At 45.5% G+C, this 17,964-nt stretch overlaps 1 long non-coding RNA gene across 1 annotated transcript in view; it reads left to right on the top strand.

The window, feature by feature from the left end:
- Window positions 1–784: 784 nt before the first annotated feature.
- Window positions 785–17,964, top strand: part of LOC135099606 (uncharacterized) — a 42,869-nt gene continuing 25,689 nt past the window's right edge. Inside the window, exons 1-6 of the long non-coding RNA XR_010268173.1 lie at window positions 785–980; window positions 2,192–2,308; window positions 6,694–6,893; window positions 8,101–8,217; window positions 12,536–12,735; window positions 13,941–14,057. This is a non-coding gene — a long non-coding RNA (uncharacterized LOC135099606). The remainder of the gene's footprint in view (window positions 981–2,191; window positions 2,309–6,693; window positions 6,894–8,100; window positions 8,218–12,535; window positions 12,736–13,940; window positions 14,058–17,964) is intronic.

Below are 17,964 nucleotides of genomic sequence, written 5' to 3'. Positions count from 1 at the left end.
GGCTGACTGACTGACTGACTGACTGACTGACTGACTGACTGACTGACTGAGGCAGAGAGACAGGTAGGTGTTGGCAGGGTTGGTTTGGTTTGGAGTGTTGAGGTTTTATGATATTGTAGAGACAGAGAGGTTCAAAGCTTAATTAGACTTGTATCTTTGAGCCATGAGTCAGTAGAGAGGGAGAAAGAGGCAGACAGGCAGAGAGACAGGAAAAACAGGGAGGAAGAAAAGCTATTTGCACTGTACCTATAGGTCAGTATGGTGTAGAGTTGTATACTTGAATCAAGAGTAAATACGAGTATAGACGCAGATACGAAGGCGGGCAAGCTGAGAGAGAGGGAAAGAAAGGGTCTGAATGAAAGGGAGGAGTCAGGCCTGCAGAAGGGGAGCTTTTTGGTATTGTTTACTGATTAGTGTGATAAAGTGTTGTGTTGTGTTGTGAGGTGCAGAGAAAGAGAGAGAGGCTTGTGTGGTGATATTTCATGTTGATGTACAGCAATATGAAATAGTTCTCAGGAGAGAGAGAAAGAGATAGAAATTAGTGACACACACACACACACACACACACAGTAATACTCTATAGAAACCTATTTCTTTCCTAATTTGTCTATCTCCATCTTGTTTTTCATTGTAAGTCATTAATGTTTATCTTGTATTGTCTTGGCATTATTAAAACATGAGGTATATTATTATTAGTGGTTGTAGTTTTGTATCACAACATTAACTTATATTAGTTTTGCCTGAAAATCTCTCGTTTTCTAACATTCTCCCATCCTGCAGGCCTGAGTCCAGACCGAGACCCAGAGAAATGTAAACAAACGCACCAGTCAGACTTGATATAGGAGTGAATTTGTTGCTTTTTAAAGCGGCAGTCGGTCTGTACATGTGTGAGGTGGCGAGGGGTGTCGCCAGGGGGCGGCTAGTAGCGTCTGCCACCAGGGAAATATGTAAAAACATAAAAAAGACGCTTCTCAAGAAAGGTAAGGCCGGTTGCAGCTTTTATTTTTCTTTATTTCTTTCCATCAGGTTAGGTTTATATTAATTCAGATAGTTAGGTTTGCTTAAGTCTCTCTCTCTCTCTCTCTCTCTCTCTCTCTCTCTCTCTCTCTCTCTCTCTCTCTCTCTCTCTCTCTCTCTCTCTCTCTCTCTCTCTCTCTCTCTCTCTGTGTGTGTGGTGCTAATGGTGCAGGAAGGCCTTGTCTACCTGCACCATAAGCCACTATACCATGCGTCACTGTACATTTAAACTGTACCCCAAAAAACTTAACCTAACTGGCCCTCACTTAAAAAAAAATATATCGTTTTTTTTTCGTGTTCTTAATATTTCAGTGCTACAATACCACATCACTGTACCCTATGATGCTAATGGTGCAGGAAGGCCTTGTCTACCTTCACCATAAGCGACTGTACCATGCGTCACTGTACCTTAAAACTGTACCACAAAAACAACCTAACTGGCCCTCACCTGAAAAAAAATATCTTTTTTTTTTTGTGTTTGCTTAATATTTCAGTGCTACAGTACCACAGCACTGTACTCTATGGTGCTAATGGTGCAGGAAGGCCTTGTCTACCTTCACCATAAGCCACTGTACCATGTGTCACTGTACCTTAAATCTGTACCACAAAAACAACCTAACTGGCCCTCACCTGAAAAAAAATCTCTTTTTTTTTAACCTAACCTAACCTAACCTAACCTTACCTAACCTAACCTAACCTAACCTAACCTAACCTAACCTAACCTAACCTAACCTAACCTAACCCTAACCTAACCTAACCTAACCTAACCTAACCTAACCTAACCTAACCTAACCTAACCTAACCTAACCTAACCTAACCTAACCTAACCTATCCTAACCTAACCGAGACATTAAAAATTAGTCACAAGGCAAAAAGACGATTCAAAGTGACTGACATACCAAGCAATTAATTAGTGAAATCAGTCTTTGTTGACTACTCCAAAGCCTTTCAGTTTGTCGACCTCAGTATACTGTTAGGAAAAAGTGCATTATTAAGACATTATTAGTGGTTGTATCACGGTATTTTATAATAGACTTATAACTAGTTTCCCCTGAAAATCTTTCGTTTTCTATCATTCTTTCATTCTACACGCCTGAGCCCTGACAGAGACCCAGAGAAATGTAAAACAGGCACGAGTCAGACTTGATATAGGGCTGAATTTGTTGCTTTTCAGAGAGGGGCAGTCGGTCTGTACATGCGTGAGGTGGCGAGAGGCGTGTCCAGGGGGCGGCTAGTAGCGTGTGCCACCGTGGAAATATGTACAGACATAAAGAAGACGCCCTCAAGAAAGGTAAGGCCGGTTCCAGCTTTTATTTTTATTTATTTATTTCCATCCCGGCCTGGGACCCCCCCTTTCCCGAGTCCTGAGGTGTTGGGGGACGGCCCGGGGGTGCTGTGTGCCCGTGAGTGTACCAGGTGCTCAAGCTTATACAAAACAAGGAAAGTTTGAAGCATTTTTAGAGGGGCAGTCGGTCTGTACATGCGTGTACATTAATTTTGAGGTGTTCCTTGTCATCCCCTGTCACTCCTGCCTGCCTCTGTCACCTCTACCAATCCCTGTCAAGCTCTGCCAAGCCCTTTGTCACCTCTCAAGTAATGAGGTGGCTTGAGATGTGAGATTTTAAACAGAAGCCTTTGCTGTCACCCCTGCCAAGCCCTACCAAACCCTGTCAGCCCCCACCAAGGCCCTCTCAAGCCACCACTCAACCCCCTACCGAGACCTATCAGCTCTATAATCTGAAAAAAGTGCAGTGTCTTAGGAGGGATTGATTAAGTAAACAGTGACTTATGGCCAAAATGGAACTATATGGAGATTAAGTAGAGATTAGAATAGAAGCTGAAATTGAGCAGGATAGTTACAATCACAGACTTCCAACTTGCTACTCCTTGGTGTGAAAGAATCTGCAGGAAATTAAGTACATGGCAACTCCTGTTAGTCCCTCATGTGTTCTTGAAAGCAGACTGACAGATTCAGTGTGTGACATGTTGACGTGGGGGAAGGCTGTCTGGTGGCTGCTCTATGCTGTAGCTAACAAAATGGTTGTGTTTCAAGTGTTGTCATGCCTGGAAAGTCTACAGGTCATCATTACTAGTATAAATGTGTACTACAATGGTGAAATTTAGTGAAAAAATGTGCTGTTTATGTATTGGCAGGGAAAGATTTGTGCTCATCAAGACAATGATAAAAAAATTTTTATATTATTATTATTATTACTATTTTTTTTCTTTTACTTGTTTTGCTGTAAGATGAGACTACAATAACTGCCCCTTGATGCCCTATAAGGTACCGCCAAGCACCAAGGGGCGGCCACCACGGTGCACAGTGAAGCACGTCCCAGCATCCCTGTCACCATCTTTTCCCTGCCAATAATTATGCATTACATTTCCCAACTAATTTCATTCTAGTGCAACATTTCTACTACTAATGGTGACCTGTACACTTCCCAGCATGACCAGTACAGCACTTCAAACAAACACAGCCTTTTCTTAGCCACAGCAAGGTGCAGCCACGACAGACAGCCTTCCCTAAGTCAGCATGTCACACTGCATCCATAACACTGAGCTTCCAGGAACACATCTGGGGGACTGATACAAGTTGCTGTGTAGGTCATTAATTTTGTCCCAGCAGACTCTTTCACACCAAACAGGCATGAGGTGGTAGTCTGTGCAGTGCGTCAGTGCTTGGAATTTTGAACCGGTCTTGCTGCATCTATGGCCCAGAGACCAAACACAGACCAAACAGAGGGCTAGCTGAACCTAACACAAACCAAACAGACGCCCACCAGAACCATACACAGGCCCACAGAACTAACTGACTGGCTGGCCGGCTGACTCGCTGGCTGAGTGACTGACTGACTGACTGACTGACTGGCTGGCTGGCTGGCTTGCTGGCTGGCTTACTAACTGACTGACTGACTGACTGGCTGGCTGAGTGACTGATTGACTGGCTGGTTAGCTAGTTGGGTGGCTAGCTGGTTGGTTGAATGGCTGACTGACTGACTGACTGACTGACTGACTGACTGACTAGCTGAGTGACTGATTGATTGGCTGGTTGGTTGAATGCCTAGCTGGCTGGTTGAATGGGTGACTGACTGACTGACTGACTGAGCTGACTGACTGACTGACTGACTGACTGACTGACTAACTGACTGACTGACTAGCTGAGTGACTGATTGATTGGCTGGTTGGTTGAATGGCTAGCTGGCTGGTTGAATGGCTAACTGACTGACTGACTGACTGACTGACTGACTGACTGACTGACTGACTAACTGAGTGACTGATTGATTGGCTGGTTGGTTGAATGGCTAGCTGGCTGGTTGAATGGCTGACTGACTGACTGACTGACTGACTGACTGACTGACTGACTGACTGACTGACTGACTGACTGACTGACTGACTAACTGACTAGCTGAGTGACTGATTGATTGGCTGGTTGGGTTGAATGGCTAGCTGGCTGGTTGAATGGCTGACTGACTGACTGACTGACTGACTGACTGACCGACTGACTGACTGACTGACTGACTGAGTGACTGATTGATTGGCTAGTTGGTTGAATGGCTAGCTGGCTGGTTGAATGGCTGACTGACTGGCTGACTGACTGACTAACTGACTGACTGACTGACTGACTGACTGACTGACTGACTAGCTGAGTGACTGATTGATTGGCTGGTTGGTTGAATGCCTAGCTGGCTGGTTGAATGGCTGACTGACTGACTGACTGACTGACTGACTGACTGACTGACTGACTGACTGACTGACTGACTGACTAGCTGAGTGACTGATTGATTGGCTGTTTGGTTGAATGGCTAGCTGGCTGGTTGAATGGCTAACTAACTGACTGACTGACTGACTGACTGACTGACTGACTGACTGACTGACTAACTGAGTGACTGATTGATTGGCTGGTTGGTTAAATGGCTAGCTGGCTGGTTGAATGGCTGACTGACTGACTGACTGACTGACTGACTGACTGACTGACTGACTGACTGACTGACTAACTGACTAGCTGAGTGACTGATTGATTGGCTGGTTGGTTGAATGGCTAGCTGGCTGGTTGAATGGCTGACTGACTGACTGACTGACTGACTGACTGACTGACTGACTGACTGACTGACTGACTGACTGACTGAGTGACTGATTGATTGGCTAGTTGGTTGAATGGCTAGCTGGCTGGTTGAATGGCTGACTGACTGGCTGACTGACTGACTGACTGACTGACTGACTGACTGACTGACTGACTGACTGACTAGCTGAGTGACTGATTGATTGGCTGGTTGGGTTGAATGCCTAGCTGGCTGGTTGAATGGCTGACTGACTGACTGACTGACTGACTGACTGACTGACTGACTGACTGACTGACTAGCTGAGTGACTGATTTATTGGCTGGTTGGTTGAATGGCTAGCTGGCTGGTTGAATGGCTAACTGACTGACTGACTGACTGACTGACTGACTGACTGACTGACTGACTGACTGACTGACTGACTAACTGAGTGACTGATTGATTGGCTGGTTGGTTGAATGGCTAGCTGGCTGGTTGAATGGCTGACTGACTGACTGACTGACTGACTGACTGACTGACTGACTGACTGACTGACTAACTGACTAGCTGAGTGACTGATTGATTGGCTGGTTGGTTGAATGGCTAGCTGGCTGGTTGAATGGCTGACTGACTGACTGACTGACTGACTGACTGACTGACTGACTGACTGACTGACTAGCTGAGTGACTGATTGATTGGCTAGTTGGTTGAATGGCTAGCTGGCTGGTTGAATGGCTGACTGACTGGCTGACTGACTGACTGACTGACTGACTGACTGACTGACTGACTGACTGACTGACTAGCTGAGTGACTGATTGATTGGCTGGTTGGTTGAATGGCTAGCTGGCTGGTTGAATGGCTGACTGACTGACTGACTGACTGACTGACTGACTGACTGACTGACTGAGGCAGAGAGACAGGTAGGTGTTGGCAGGGTTGGTTTGGTTTGGAGTGTTGAGGTTTTATGATATTGTAGAGACAGAGAGGTTCAAAGCTTAATTAGACTTGTATCTTTGAGCCATGAGTCAGTAGAGAGGGAGAAAGAGGCAGACAGGCAGAGAGACAGGAAAAACAGGGAGGAAGAAAAGCTATTTGCACTGTACCTATAGGTCAGTATGGTGTAGAGTTGTATACTTGAATCAAGAGTAAATACGAGTATAGACGCAGATACGAAGGCGGGCAAGCTGAGAGAGAGGGAAAGAAAGGGTCTGAATGAAAGGGAGGAGTCAGGCCTGCAGAAGGGGAGCTTTTGGTATTGTTTACTGATTAGTGTGATAAAGTGTTGTGTTGTGTTGTGAGGTGCAGAGAAAGAGAGAGAGGCTTGTGTGGTGATATTTCATGTTGATGTACAGCAATATGAAATAGTTCTCAGGAGAGAGAGAAAGAGATAGAAATTAGTGACACACACACACACACACACACACAGTAATACTCTATAGAAACCTATTTCTTTCCTAATTTGTCTATCTCCATCTTGTTTTTCATTGTAAGTCATTAATGTTTATCTTGTATTGTCTTGGCATTATTAAAACATGAGGTATATTATTATTAGTGGTTGTAGTTTTGTATCACAACATTAACTTATATTAGTTTTGCCTGAAAATCTCTCGTTTTCTAACATTCTCCCATCCTGCAGGCCTGAGTCCAGACCGAGACCCAGAGAAATGTAAACAAACGCACCAGTCAGACTTGATATAGGAGTGAATTTGTTGCTTTTTAAAGCGGCAGTCGGTCTGTACATGTGTGAGGTGGCGAGGGGTGTCGCCAGGGGGCGGCTAGTAGCGTCTGCCACCAGGGAAATATGTAAAAACATAAAAAAGACGCTTCTCAAGAAAGGTAAGGCCGGTTGCAGCTTTTATTTTTTCTTTATTTCTTTCCATCAGGTTAGGTTTATATTAATTCAGATAGTTAGGTTTGCTTAAGTCTCTCTCTCTCTCTCTCTCTCTCTCTCTCTCTCTCTCTCTCTCTCTCTCTCTCTCTCTCTCTCTCTCTCTCTCTCTCTCTCTCTCTCTCTCTCTGTGTGTGTGGTGCTAATGGTGCAGGAAGGCCTTGTCTACCTGCACCATAAGCCACTATACCATGCGTCACTGTACATTTAAACTGTACCCCAAAAACTTAACCTAACTGGCCCTCACTTAAAAAAAAATATATCGTTTTTTTTTTCGTGTTCTTAATATTTCAGTGCTACAATACCACATCACTGTACCCTATGATGCTAATGGTGCAGGAAGGCCTTGTCTACCTTCACCATAAGCGACTGTACCATGCGTCACTGTACCTTAAAACTGTACCACAAAAACAACCTAACTGGCCCTCACCTGAAAAAAAATATCTTTTTTTTTTTGTGTTTGCTTAATATTTCAGTGCTACAGTACCACAGCACTGTACTCTATGGTGCTAATGGTGCAGGAAGGCCTTGTCTACCTTCACCATAAGCCACTGTACCATGTGTCACTGTACCTTAAATCTGTACCACAAAAACAACCTAACTGGCCCTCACCTGAAAAAAAATCTCTTTTTTTTTTAACCTAACCTAACCTAACCTAACCTTACCTAACCTAACCTAACCTAACCTAACCTGACCTGACCTGACCTAACCTAACCTAACCTAACCTAACCTGACCTAACCTAACCTAACCTAACCTAACCTGACCTGACCTAACCTAACCTAACCTAACCTAACCTAACCTAACCTAACCTATCCTAACCTAACCGAGACATTAAAAATTAGTCACAAGGCAAAAAGACGATTCAAAGTGACTGACATACCAAGCAATTAATTAGTGAAATCAGTCTTTGTTGACTACTCCAAAGCCTTTCAGTTTGTCGACCTCAGTATACTGTTAGGAAAAAGTGCATTATTAAGACATTATTAGTGGTTGTATCACGGTATTTTATAATAGACTTATAACTAGTTTCCCCTGAAAATCTTTCGTTTTCTATCATTCTTTCATTCTACACGCCTGAGCCCTGACAGAGACCCAGAGAAATGTAAACAGGCACGAGTCAGACTTGATATAGGGCTGAATTTGTTGCTTTTCAGAGAGGGGCAGTCGGTCTGTACATGCGTGAGGTGGCGAGAGGCGTGTCCAGGGGGCGGCTAGTAGCGTGTGCCACCGTGGAAATATGTACAGACATAAAGAAGACGCCCTCAAGAAAGGTAAGGCCGGTTCCAGCTTTTATTTTTATTTATTTATTTCCATCCCGGCCTGGGACCCCCCCTTTCCCGAGTCCTGAGGTGTTGGGGGACGGCCCGGGGGTGCTGTGTGCCCGTGAGTGTACCAGGTGCTCAAGCATATACAAAACAAGGAAAGTTTGAAGCATTTTTAGAGGGGCAGTCGGTCTGTACATGCGTGTACATTAATTTTGAGGTGTTCCTTGTCATCCCCTGTCACTCCTGCCTGCCTCTGTCACCTCTACCAATCCCTGTCAAGCTCTGCCAAGCCCTTTGTCACCTCTCAAGTAATGAGGTGGCTTGAGATGTGAGATTTTAAACAGAAGCCTTTGCTGTCACCCCTGCCAAGCCCTACCAAACCCTGTCAGCCCCCACCAAGGCCCTCTCAAGCCACCACTCAACCCCCTACCGAGACCTATCAGCTCTATAATCTGAAAAAAGTGCAGTGTCTTAGGAGGGATTGATTAAGTGAACAGTGACTTATGGCCAAAATGGAACTATATGGAGATTAAGTAGAGATTAGAATAGAAGCTGAAATTGAGCAGGATAGTTACAATCACAGACTTCCAACTTGCTACTCCTTGGTGTGAAAGAATCTGCAGGAAATTAAGTACATGGCAACTCCTGTTAGTCCCTCATGTGTTCTTGAAAGCAGACTGACAGATTCAGTGTGTGACATGCTGACGTGGGGGAAGGCTGTCTGGTGGCTGCTCTATGCTGTAGCTAACAAAATGGTTGTGTTTCAAGTGTTGTCATGCCTGGAAAGTCTACAGGTCATCATTACTAGTATAAATGTGTACTACAATGGTGAAATTTAGTGAAAAAATGTGCTGTTTATGTATTGGCAGGGAAAGATTTGTGCTCATCAAGACAATGATAAAAAAATTTTTATATTATTATTATTATTACTATTTTTTTTCTTTTACTTGTTTTGCTGTAAGATGAGACTACAATAACTGCCCCTTGATGCCCTATAAGGTACCGCCAAGCACCAAGGGGCGGCCACCACGGTGCACAGTGAAGCACGTCCCAGCATCCCTGTCACCATCTTTTCCCTGCCAATAATTATGCATTACATTTCCCAACTAATTTCATTCTAGTGCAACATTTCTACTACTAATGGTGACCTGTACACTTCCCAGCATGACCAGTACAGCACTTCAAACAAACACAGCCTTTTCTTAGCCACAGCAAGGTGCAGCCACGACAGACAGCCTTCCCTAAGTCAGCATGTCACACTGCATCCATAACACTGAGCTTCCAGGAACACATCTGGGGGACTGATACAAGTTGCTGTGTAGGTCATTAATTTTGTCCCAGCAGACTCTTTCACACCAAACAGGCATGAGGTGGTAGTCTGTGCAGTGCGTCAGTGCTTGGAATTTTGAACCGGTCTTGCTGCATCTATGGCCCAGAGACCAAACACAGACCAAACAGAGGGCTAGCTGAACCTAACACAAACCAAACAGACGCCCACCAGAACCATACACAGGCCCACAGAACTAACTGACTGGCTGGCCGGCTGACTCGCTGGCTGAGTGACTGACTGACTGACTGACTGACTGGCTGGCTGGCTGGCTTGCTGGCTGGCTTACTAACTGACTGACTGACTGACTGGCTGGCTGAGTGACTGATTGACTGGCTGGTTAGCTAGTTGGGTGGCTAGCTGGTTGGTTGAATGGCTGACTGACTGACTGACTGACTGACTGACTGACTGACTAGCTGAGTGACTGATTGATTGGCTGGTTGGTTGAATGCCTAGCTGGCTGGTTGAATGGCTGACTGACTGACTGACTGACTGACTGACTGACTGACTGACTGACTGACTGACTGACTGACTAACTGACTGACTGACTAGCTGAGTGACTGATTGATTGGCTGGTTTGTCGAATGGCTAGCTGGCTGGTTGAATGGCTAACTGACTGACTGACTGACTGACTGACTGACTGACTGACTGACTGACTAACTGAGTGACTGATTGATTGGCTGGTTGGTTGAATGGCTAGCTGGCTGGTTGAATGGCTGACTGACTGACTGACTGACTGACTTACTGACTGACTGACTGACTAACTGACTAGCTGAGTGACTGATTGATTGGCTGGTTGGTTGAATGGCTGACTGACTGACTGACTGACTGACTGACTGACTGACTGACTGACTGACTAGCTGAGTGACTGATTGATTGGCTAGTTGGTTGAATGGCTAGCTGGCTGGTTGAATGGCTGACTGACTGGCTGACTGACTGACTAACTGACTGACTGACTGACTGACTGACTGACTGACTGACTAGCTGAGTGACTGATTGATTGGCTGGTTGGTTGAATGCCTAGCTGGCTGGTTGAATGGCTGACTGACTGACTGACTGACTGACTGACTGACTGACTGACTGACTGACTGACTGACTGACTGACTAGCTGAGTGACTGATTGATTGGCTGGTTGGTTGAATGGCTAGCTGGCTGGTTGAATGGCTAACTGACTGACTGACTGACTGACTGACTGACTGACTGACTGACTGACTGACTAACTGAGTGACTGATTGATTGGCTGGTTGGTTGAATGGCTAGCTGGCTGGTTGAATGGCTGACTGACTGACTGACTGACTGACTGACTGACTGACTGACTGACTGACTGACTAACTGACTAGCTGAGTGACTGATTGATTGGCTGGTTGGTTGAATGGCTAGCTGGCTGGTTGAATGGCTGACTGACTGACTGACTGACTGACTGACTGACTGACTGACTGACTGACTGACTGACTGAGTGACTGATTGATTGGCTAGTTGGTTGAATGGCTAGCTGGCTGGTTGAATGGCTGACTGACTGGCTGACTGACTGACTGACTGACTGACTGACTGACTGACTGACTGACTGACTGACTAGCTGAGTGACTGATTGATTGGCTGGTTGGTTGAATGCCTAGCTGGCTGGTTGAATGGCTGACTGACTGACTGACTGACTGACTGACTGACTGACTGACTGACTGACTGACTGACTAGCTGAGTGACTGATTTATTGGCTGGTTGGTTGAATGGCTAGCTGGCTGGTTGAATGGCTAACTGACTGACTGACTGACTGACTGACTGACTGACTGACTGACTGACTGACTGACTGACTGACTAACTGAGTGACTGATTGATTGGCTGGTTGGTTGAATGGCTAGCTGGCTGGTTGAATGGCTGACTGACTGACTGACTGACTGACTGACTGACTGACTGACTGACTGACTGACTAACTGACTAGCTGAGTGACTGATTGATTGGCTGGTTGGTTGAATGGCTAGCTGGCTGGTTGAATGGCTGACTGACTGACTGACTGACTGACTGACTGACTGACTGACTGACTGACTGACTAGCTGAGTGACTGATTGATTGGCTAGTTGGTTGAATGGCTAGCTGGCTGGTTGAATGGCTGACTGACTGGCTGACTGACTGACTGACTGACTGACTGACTGACTGACTGACTGACTAGCTGAGTGACTGATTGATTGGCTGGTTGGTTGAATGGCTAGCTGGCTGGTTGAATGGCTGACTGACTGACTGACTGACTGACTGACTGACTGACTGACTGACTGAGGCAGAGAGACAGGTAGGTGTTGGCAGGGTTGGTTTGGTTTGGAGTGTTGAGGTTTTATGATATTGTAGAGACAGAGAGGTTCAAAGCTTAATTAGACTTGTATCTTTGAGCCATGAGTCAGTAGAGAGGGAGAAAGAGGCAGACAGGCAGAGAGACAGGAAAAACAGGGAGGAAGAAAAGCTATTTGCACTGTACCTATAGGTCAGTATGGTGTAGAGTTGTATACTTGAATCAAGAGTAAATACGAGTATAGACGCAGATACGAAGGCGGGCAAGCTGAGAGAGAGGGAAAGAAAGGGTCTGAATGAAAGGGAGGAGTCAGGCCTGCAGAAGGGGAGCTTTTGGTATTGTTTACTGATTAGTGTGATAAAGTGTTGTGTTGTGTTGTGAGGTGCAGAGAAAGAGAGAGAGGCTTGTGTGGTGATATTTCATGTTGATGTACAGCAATATGAAATAGTTCTCAGGAGAGAGAGAAAGAGATAGAAATTAGTGACACACACACACACACACACACACAGTAATACTCTATAGAAACCTATTTCTTTCCTAATTTGTCTATCTCCATCTTGTTTTTCATTGTAAGTCATTAATGTTTATCTTGTATTGTCTTGGCATTATTAAAACATGAGGTATATTATTATTAGTGGTTGTAGTTTTGTATCACAACATTAACTTATATTAGTTTTGCCTGAAAATCTCTCGTTTTCTAACATTCTCCCATCCTGCAGGCCTGAGTCCAGACCGAGACCCAGAGAAATGTAAACAAACGCACCAGTCAGACTTGATATAGGAGTGAATTTGTTGCTTTTTAAAGCGGCAGTCGGTCTGTACATGTGTGAGGTGGCGAGGGGTGTCGCCAGGGGGCGGCTAGTAGCGTCTGCCACCAGGGAAATATGTAAAAACATAAAAAAGACGCTTCTCAAGAAAGGTAAGGCCGGTTGCAGCTTTTATTTTTTCTTTATTTCTTTCCATCAGGTTAGGTTTATATTAATTCAGATAGTTAGGTTTGCTTAAGTCTCTCTCTCTCTCTCTCTCTCTCTCTCTCTCTCTCTCTCTCTCTCTCTCTCTCTCTCTCTCTCTCTCTCTCTCTCTCTCTCTCTCTCTCTCTCTCTCTCTGTGTGTGGTGCTAATGGTGCAGGAAGGCCTTGTCTACCTGCACCATAAGCCACTATACCATGCGTCACTGTACATTTAAACTGTACCCCAAAAACTTAACCTAACTGGCCCTCACTTAAAAAAAAATATATCGTTTTTTTTTCGTGTTCTTAATATTTCAGTGCTACAATACCACATCACTGTACCCTATGATGCTAATGGTGCAGGAAGGCCTTGTCTACCTTCACCATAAGCGACTGTACCATGCGTCACTGTACCTTAAAACTGTACCACAAAAACAACCTAACTGGCCCTCACCTGAAAAAAAATATCTTTTTTTTTTTGTGTTTGCTTAATATTTCAGTGCTACAGTACCACAGCACTGTACTCTATGGTGCTAATGGTGCAGGAAGGCCTTGTCTACCTTCACCATAAGCCACTGTACCATGTGTCACTGTACCTTAAATCTGTACCACAAAAACAACCTAACTGGCCCTCACCTGAAAAAAAATCTCTTTTTTTTTTAACCTAACCTAACCTAACCTAACCTTACCTAACCTAACCTAACCTAACCTAACCTGACCTGACCTGACCTAACCTAACCTAACCTAACCTAACCTGACCTAACCTAACCTAACCTAACCTAACCTGACCTGACCTAACCTAACCTAACCTAACCTAACCTAACCTAACCTATCCTAACCTAACCGAGACATTAAAAATTAGTCACAAGGCAAAAAGACGATTCAAAGTGACTGACATACCAAGCAATTAATTAGTGAAATCAGTCTTTGTTGACTACTCCAAAGCCTTTCAGTTTGTCGACCTCAGTATACTGTTAGGAAAAAGTGCATTATTAAGACATTATTAGTGGTTGTATCACGGTATTTTATAATAGACTTATAACTAGTTTCCCCTGAAAATCTTTCGTTTTCTATCATTCTTTCATTCTACACGCCTGAGCCCTGACAGAGACCCAGAGAAATGTAAACAGGCACGAGTCAGACTTGATATAGGGCTGAATTTGTTGCTTTTCAGAGAGGGGCAGTCGGTCTGTACATGCGTGAGGTGGCGAGAGGCGTGTCCAGGGGGCGGCTAGTAGCGTGTGCCACCGTGGAAATATGTACAGACATAAAGAAGACGCCCTCAAGAAAGGTAAGGCCGGTTCCAGCTTTTATTTTTATTTATTTATTTCCATCCCGGCCTGGGACCCCCCCTTTCCCGAGTCCTGAGGTGTTGGGGGACGGCCCGGGGGTGCTGTGTGCCCGTGAGTGTACCAGGTGCTCAAGCATATACAAAACAAGGAAAGTTTGAAGCATTTTTAGAGGGGCAGTCGGTCTGTACATGCGTGTACATTAATTTTGAGGTGTTCCTTGTCATCCCCTGTCACTCCTGCCTGCCTCTGTCACCTCTACCAATCCCTGTCAAGCTCTGCCAAGCCCTTTGTCACCTCTCAAGTAATGAGGTGGCTTGAGATGTGAGATTTTAAACAGAAGCCTTTGCTGTCACCCCTGCCAAGCCCTACCAAACCCTGTCAGCCCCCACCAAGGCCCTCTCAAGCCACCACTCAACCCCCTACCGAGACCTATCAGCTCTATAATCTGAAAAAAGTGCAGTGTCTTAGGAGGGATTGATTAAGTGAACAGTGACTTATGGCCAAAATGGAACTATATGGAGATTAAGTAGAGATTAGAATAGAAGCTGAAATTGAGCAGGATAGTTACAATCACAGACTTCCAACTTGCTACTCCTTGGTGTGAAAGAATCTGCAGGAAATTAAGTACATGGCAACTCCTGTTAGTCCCTCATGTGTTCTTGAAAGCAGACTGACAGATTCAGTGTGTGACATGCTGACGTGGGGGAAGGCTGTCTGGTGGCTGCTCTATGCTGTAGCTAACAAAATGGTTGTGTTTCAAGTGTTGTCATGCCTGGAAAGTCTACAGGTCATCATTACTAGTATAAATGTGTACTACAATGGTGAAATTTAGTGAAAAAATGTGCTGTTTATGTATTGGCAGGGAAAGATTTGTGCTCATCAAGACAATGATAAAAAAATTTTTATATTATTATTATTATTACTATTTTTTTTCTTTTACTTGTTTTGCTGTAAGATGAGACTACAATAACTGCCCCTTGATGCCCTATAAGGTACCGCCAAGCACCAAGGGGCGGCCACCACGGTGCACAGTGAAGCACGTCCCAGCATCCCTGTCACCATCTTTTCCCTGCCAATAATTATGCATTACATTTCCCAACTAATTTCATTCTAGTGCAACATTTCTACTACTAATGGTGACCTGTACACTTCCCAGCATGACCAGTACAGCACTTCAAACAAACACAGCCTTTTCTTAGCCACAGCAAGGTGCAGCCACGACAGACAGCCTTCCCTAAGTCAGCATGTCACACTGCATCCATAACACTGAGCTTCCAGGAACACATCTGGGGGACTGATACAAGTTGCTGTGTAGGTCATTAATTTTGTCCCAGCAGACTCTTTCACACCAAACAGGCATGAGGTGGTAGTCTGTGCAGTGCGTCAGTGCTTGGAATTTTGAACCGGTCTTGCTGCATCTATGGCCCAGAGACCAAACACAGACCAAACAGAGGGCTAGCTGAACCTAACACAAACCAAACAGACGCCCACCAGAACCATACACAGGCCCACAGAACTAACTGACTGGCTGGCCGGCTGACTCGCTGGCTGAGTGACTGACTGACTGACTGACTGACTGGCTGGCTGGCTGGCTTGCTGGCTGGCTTACTAACTGACTGACTGACTGACTGGCTGGCTGAGTGACTGATTGACTGGCTGGTTAGCTAGTTGGGTGGCTAGCTGGTTGGTTGAATGGCTGACTGACTGACTGACTGACTGACTGACTGACTGACTAGCTGAGTGACTGATTGATTGGCTGGTTGGTTGAATGCCTAGCTGGCTGGTTGAATGGCTGACTGACTGACTGACTGACTGACTGACTGACTGACTGACTGACTGACTGACTGACTGACTAACTGACTGACTGACTAGCTGAGTGACTGATTGATTGGCTGGTTTGTCGAATGGCTAGCTGGCTGGTTGAATGGCTAACTGACTGACTGACTGACTGACTGACTGACTGACTGACTGACTGACTAACTGAGTGACTGATTGATTGGCTGGTTGGTTGAATGGCTAGCTGGCTGGTTGAATGGCTGACTGACTGACTGACTGACTGACTTACTGACTGACTGACTGACTAACTGACTAGCTGAGTGACTGATTGATTGGCTGGTTGGTTGAATGGCTGACTGACTGACTGACTGACTGACTGACTGACTGACTGACTGACTGACTAGCTGAGTGACTGATTGATTGGCTAGTTGGTTGAATGGCTAGCTGGCTGGTTGAATGGCTGACTGACTGGCTGACTGACTGACTAACTGACTGACTGACTGACTGACTGACTGACTGACTGACTAGCTGAGTGACTGATTGATTGGCTGGTTGGTTGAATGCCTAGCTGGCTGGTTGAATGGCTGACTGACTGACTGACTGACTGACTGACTGACTGACTGACTGACTGACTGACTGACTGACTGACTAGCTGAGTGACTGATTGATTGGCTGGTTGGTTGAATGGCTAGCTGGCTGGTTGAATGGCTAACTGACTGACTGACTGACTGACTGACTGACTGACTGACTGACTGACTGACTAACTGAGTGACTGATTGATTGGCTGGTTGGTTGAATGGCTAGCTGGCTGGTTGAATGGCTGACTGACTGACTGACTGACTGACTGACTGACTGACTGACTGACTGACTGACTAACTGACTAGCTGAGTGACTGATTGATTGGCTGGTTGGTTGAATGGCTAGCTGGCTGGTTGAATGGCTGACTGACTGACTGACTGACTGACTGACTGACTGACTGACTGACTGACTGACTGACTGAGTGACTGATTGATTGGCTAGTTGGTTGAATGGCTAGCTGGCTGGTTGAATGGCTGACTGACTGGCTGACTGACTGACTGACTGACTGACTGACTGACTGACTGACTGACTGACTGACTAGCTGAGTGACTGATTGATTGGCTGGTTGGTTGAATGCCTAGCTGGCTGGTTGAATGGCTGACTGACTGACTGACTGACTGACTGACTGACTGACTGACTGACTGACTGACTAGCTGAGTGACTGATTTATTGGCTGGTTGGTTGAATGGCTAGCTGGCTGGTTGAATGGCTAACTGACTGACTGACTGACTGACTGACTGACTGACTGACTGACTGACTGACTGACTGACTGACTAACTGAGTGACTGATTGATTGGCTGGTTGGTTGAATGGCTAGCTGGCTGGTTGAATGGCTGACTGACTGACTGACTGACTGACTGACTGACTGACTGACTGACTGACTGACTAACTGACTAGCTGAGTGACTGATTGATTGGCTGGTTGGTTGAATGGCTAGCTGGCTGGTTGAATGGCTGACTGACTGACTGACTGACTGACTGACTGACTGACTGACTGACTGACTGACTAGCTGAGTGACTGATTGATTGGCTAGTTGGTTGAATGGCTAGCTGGCTGGTTGAATGGCTGACTGACTGGCTGACTGACTGACTGACTGACTGACTGACTGACTGACTGACTGACTAGCTGAGTGACTGATTGATTGGCTGGTTGGTTGAATGGCTAGCTGGCTGGTTGAATGGCTGACTGACTGACTGACTGACTGACTGACTGACTGACTGACTGACTGAGGCAGAGAGACAGGTAGGTGTTGGCAGGGTTGGTTTGGTTTGGAGTGTTGAGGTTTTATGATATTGTAGAGACAGAGAGGTTCAAAGCTTAATTAGACTTGTATCTTTGAGCCATGAGTCAGTAGAGAGGGAGAAAGAGGCAGACAGGCAGAGAGACAGGAAAAACAGGGAGGAAGAAAAGCTATTTGCACTGTACCTATAGGTCAGTATGGTGTAGAGTTGTATACTTGAATCAAGAGTAAATACGAGTATAGACGCAGATACGAAGGCGGGCAAGCTGAGAGAGAGGGAAAGAAAGGGTCTGAATGAAAGGGAGGAGTCA

The sequence above is a fragment of the Scylla paramamosain genome, unplaced genomic scaffold, assembly GCF_035594125.1.
Source record: "Scylla paramamosain isolate STU-SP2022 unplaced genomic scaffold, ASM3559412v1 Contig156, whole genome shotgun sequence".
In the NCBI taxonomy this organism is placed as follows: Eukaryota; Metazoa; Arthropoda; class Malacostraca; order Decapoda; family Portunidae; genus Scylla; species Scylla paramamosain.
Note: the sequence above shows the minus strand (reverse complement) of the source record. Positions and strands in the feature narration are given on the sequence as shown.